The sequence below is a fragment of the Halyomorpha halys genome, unplaced genomic scaffold, assembly GCF_000696795.3.
Source record: "Halyomorpha halys isolate HHAL.00 unplaced genomic scaffold, Hhal_1.1 Scaffold2040.1, whole genome shotgun sequence".
Lineage (NCBI taxonomy): Eukaryota > Metazoa > Arthropoda > Insecta > Hemiptera > Pentatomidae > Halyomorpha > Halyomorpha halys.
Genome location: NW_027115559.1, coordinates 78729 through 84262, shown reverse-complemented (window position 1 = coordinate 84262; position 5534 = coordinate 78729).

The window sequence follows — 5534 nt, the reverse complement described above, 5'->3', positions numbered from 1 at the left end:
TAAGAATGAGTGGTTCTGATAGGAGATGAATTGGTTAGCATCATCCTTATCCATATCCTTAAGTCCGAGGGCACGAAGAAAAAAATCGTCATCATCTGATGAAAACTTTGATAGCACATTTGTTTTTAATCTTCGTTGCATTGCCTATTGAGAAATAAGAGTCTACTAGTCACATCATGCTACCTTCAAAAATTGTGGCAGTTGCAAATCGTTAAAAAAAATTAATTTTTCATTCTGAGCTCCATATCTTTAAGACTACCAACAACACAAGAAATCCTAATTTACATAATTTATAATAGAGCAAATTATCTGAAATATGAGCCCTAAAAGTGCTCTTTACGACTCAACAGTTCCCGAGATGTAATTTTTTAGAAAGTAAGTAAGAAAGTACCCGAGAAGTAAGTTTTATAAGAAATTTACTGAAAAATCTGTAGTCAATGAATTTATTTTGGGAAATTTGTGTCTCAAGAATCATAAAACGAATTAGCATTCAAATCTAAACTTATTCAATATGCCATAAAGTAGTTGAAGACTTTTATTTTGCAAGTATTAGAAATTTTCATGATATTTGGCAAAATAAATTCACAAAATATTAATTTCTAGTTGTTCCAAAAAAAAAAAAAGATTGATTTATGAAAAACTATATCTCAAGAAACAGTGGGTGTATAGATACCTGACACCATTCCAAATAAAGCTTATTTAATGTGCTATAAAGTAGTTTATAACGTATTTGCATATGAATATAAACTTAGCATATTTAATTTTGTCCGACTAGAAATCAATTTATTTGGGCAAATATCATAAAAATTATTACTCCTATCAAGACTAATGTTACAAACTACTTTGTAGTACTTTAAACTAACTTCAATTTTAGTGCTGCCAGATATCTGTACGTCTAATAGTTTCCGATAAATATTTTTCACAAAGCAAATTTACTATCTACTGATTTTTCATATGATGTTACTTTTTTAAAAAGTGTATCTTGAGAACTATTGAACGTATTAGGGCTCATATTTTAGAAAATTTAATTTCCTTTAAATAATATTCTATTAGGTTTTGTTGGTATTTTTAAGGATATGAAGCTGAGACGTCATTTTTGCATGTAGTATGATCTGACTGACTCTCATTTCTACATTAGCAATTCAATTGATTAAAAAAAAATTCTATCAAATCTGGATTATCTCTATAGAAAGTCTGGTGAGTCAATTCATTTAAAAATTTTTGAGGTTAATGATTTCCATTTTGTGAAGTAGTGAAGATGCACAAATTGTGACATGATTTCGTAATCATGAAGTTTTAAAGTGCATGAATATGGGACAGTGGTCCCGAAACGTTGTACAATGTTATGAATATTTAATAAATATTTCATCCAAAATGGAAGTCATTAACCTCAAAAAATTTTAAATGAAATTCTATCAAAGTTTTTATCAGATGATGTCGATGTTTGTGCACGGAGTCTTGGACTATATATCCTTCATTGAAGTGTCAGGCACCCATTTTATGGATGTTATTGATACCATTATCTCTAGATGATTTTGAACCTTGAATATACTTGAATTCACCTCTGTAAAACTATGTTGGTAAACTAAAGACCTAAGTATTGTATTTGCAAAATATTTGGGACATGCGCCAAACTGATGGATGGTTTTATTACAAACTCCTTCATTTATTAAATTGTTGTCTTAAGGCCCATTTCCATGTGATATATGATAGATATTTATCATGCAAGTAATATTACTACGGTAAGAAACTACGACAATAGATCTACGGTAACAGTTCAGATAGGTGAATAAAAACTAACGATTAAATACAACTTTCACTACAAATAATTCAAAAACATCATATATTACTTCGATACTTTGAGATGATAGGTTTCGATAGTTCATTGCCAAATGTCTACATGTGGCAGTTAGTTGCCAAATTCTGTGAACTATCAATCCAATGGCTTACCCAGGATAAAAAATAGGAGGGCGGCAATCAACAGTCAATCAGGTTGTGACATTTCAGCACGGAAGTTGTGAATGAAACCAAAATTCTAGGAAATTATATATAATTGTTGCAGTTGTTTATTAGTTATTACAATTAGTATTTTATTGAAAAAAAAAATTAATTTTGATTAAATTAATAATTATTGTTCACTTCCAGGCGGGCAGCTGCCTCCTCCTCGCTCCACTAGGTTCGCTCATGTATCAATATAATTAGTATGACAATAGTTCGACAGTCAATTGAACCAAGAGAAGGATCAGCAGGGGAGCAATGAAGAATACTTATTATTTAAACTTCGGAAAGTATGTCAACACAAAATCGTGAAGAGAATAATTCTTTCATTTATTCTCTGATGAAGAATTGTTCACTTAATTTGATCCGCTATATTTGGCAAAAATTTCTTTTAGTTGTATTCAATTTTCTATTTTTAAATCCCGAATTCATTACATTAATGAAAATAAATTAAAAGTAAATTTTTAAAAATGTATTCATTCATTTTATGTAGTTCACCCACTATTTAATCCCAGTTTATATTAATTCAATCAATGGATCGATGTGTAATATTTAGGTTCATAAAAAATTACTTAGATGGATAAACGCCCATGATGTTTTATGTATTAAAGTATTACATATATTTAATATTAATTTTTGTTATGTATTAATTGGTAATTTTTTTTGTTAAAAAAAAATTGCCTGAAATCCTTAAGGTTGTGTCACTTTAGTCAAATATTAAGTATGGTAAAAAGAATCGATAGAGACCACAAGAAGTGAATCGCTTAAGTTAAAAGAAGCCAAGTTCACATCTCTACTGCAATGTCCAGAGTTTACCTTGTCAACTTTACTATAACTAGTCTGGGCTGATGTATGGAAGCTAACAAAAACATGACAAAGTCCAACATACAAGACAGATCGGACATGCTAGCTAGGAGACTTGAGATAATGTAGAGGAAGTGGGTGCGCCTCCTAGCGGCAACTTGTTTCATTAACTCTTCTCATCTAATTAAAGCGGGAGTTGGCTGTCATGGTTACCGCCTGCCCTCCGCGCCAAAAACCATCTCCCGCCCCTTGCCAATTATAGACTTACTTTTGTTTTTGTTTTTTTTCCCGCATTGGCCTTGGAATCGAATAAGCTCGACTTTTCTCACAACTCTGTAAGGCTACTTTATATTGATTTTTGGACCAATAAAAGGTGTATTATGATATCAATTATATTCCTTTACCAATATTATAGGTACAGAAACATTAATAATTTCATCATATATTATCTGGCCTCGTCAAAAATTTAAAAGTAAGCTATCTAGAAACCCACTTAACATTCTCTTATGAAGGTGACAACAAGATCTCTTTGGAAACCAAGCCGAACTTAATCAAGAGACATGGAACAGAATCACATAAAGGATAAAGGTATGTGATAATGTTACTTATCAATTAAAGATCAAACCATCACTTATACTTATAATTTATACTTATTTATATGTATGTATGTGTATATACATTCTATTGGGCCGTTTCATATGAAATGCCAGTTTTCAGAGGATAGGTTATTTACTTTATCAAACCAAAACACTTTTATTCAAAATATTTACTCTCATTTTCTATACAGTTCCTCAACGTGTTATCAACATTTCAATCCCAGAACTGAAAAATGCAGGGTTTATATGATGAAATGAATTCGGAAAATGCGTTTCTGATCTGAGAATCATCTTCAAATATTTTACTTTTAAGTTGTTCAAAGTTCTTAACTGATGGAAATCTTTTGGAGATAAGTCTGGTGAATGAGGTGGGTGTGGACGAACTTTGTAAGAAAGCTGTTTAGTTTCTTCACTGTCAGTCGTAACATAAGGACCAGCGTTGTCGTTTAAGAGTATAGGTCTTTTCCAATTGATCAATGCTAGTTAACTATCGACAAGTTACAGATACTTTATATCAATATCACTGCAGTACGATGTGGATGTTATGGTTTCAACTCTTGGTAAAATGAAGAAATTAATTATTCTTACCATTGTACACCACCCAAAAAAAAAATTCCAAAAGACTACTGTCCAATGTTCCGTTCGTTACAACACCCTGTTTCTGTTTGAATTCCTAAAATAATAAAATCGGACATTACATATGAAATGATACAATATTTTGTATGTCTTCCTGCCAAAATAGGAATGAACAATAAATATATATTTTAGTTTTTACTCAGATTAATTAATACCTGGGAATTGGTAAGGCACTGTTACGTTGGTCGACGTGATCGCCGAGGGAAGGGGTTTAGCCTCTGTCTAAGCCCAACCATTCATCACTAGAAGAGAGGTCCACAGGTAACATCGCAGGCGGCGAGTAAGCGCCACAGAGCTCTCCTACAAACAGCGGATCCCAGAAACTACCTTAAAATGTCCTTCAGGCAAAGAAAGGACATTAATTTACTTTGTACTGTGTATACACTATGTATAAATATGATGCTTAAATAATAAAATTGATAGAAGGGTAAGTAAAAAAAAAAAAATTATATATACCTGTTTACATCGGGACCTGCCCGTGCTATACTGCAGGTGTCCCGAGTGTAATTTTATGATTAAATTAAATTTGTGTGGAAAAGGGGGCTAAAATTGTGAGACACTTTCCGCTAATTAACATGCATGTATTTCTTTTAATTTGTCATATTAATTCCCTGGAGGGGCAGATGATATTAGTGAGTTAGTTTAAAATAATTTATATGTAATAATACAAAACAGAGCATTGGGGTGGTCTCATGGCTTATCTGATTGACGTCTTCGCCGCCGCGGTGACGTATCCCAGCCGCTTCCTGTGCAAGTTCAGCGGTTGGAGAATATGGTGAACACCATGTATCCCTGCCGAGGTGTCTGAAAAGACGTCTTTACTCTTCAAGGGCTGGCCAGCGTGTCCTGGGGCCTGGCGTGATGGTAGGGGTAGGCCAGGTCCTAGCCTGCATGATGCTTAGGCTGGGGCGGCATTGCAGTCGCAGCGTCTTCGGGGTCTTCCGGTGTTCGCGGCAAGGGGGGTATCAGAAAATGAGACCCCCGACCCCGACTTTATATAAATAAAAAAAAAAGAACGAAAAAATCGGATTACTTAAATCCGACAATACCCATGTTTTGTCGTAATTTTTTTCTGTAGAATCCATCTTTTAGAAATTTATGGGTGAAGAAACAAAAGAAAAATAATCGACCTAACATTTCGTAATTCGTTACTTTATCAAACTAATCACCTCCTTCGTAAACGTTTTAACTCTGGAAACTATTTACCTTATTAGGTCTGGGCTCATCAAAAGTGCAATTTCTCTGTTTTACGCAAAACTGTTAAATAATTTTAATTATTAATTAAATAATTAAATTTTTTTTGTTTGTTTTTTTTAATACTAAAATGAATAAACGAAAATAAAATTGGAAATATAATGAGAATATGCCAAACCTGGTACAAGAGGTAGGTTAAACAACGTAGGTGATAGTTAAGTTAGTTGTATAACTAGTTAAGTTGTAGGTTAAGGCTAAATGTACCCTTCCTGGGACACACCAGAATTTACTTTTCTATTTACTCTT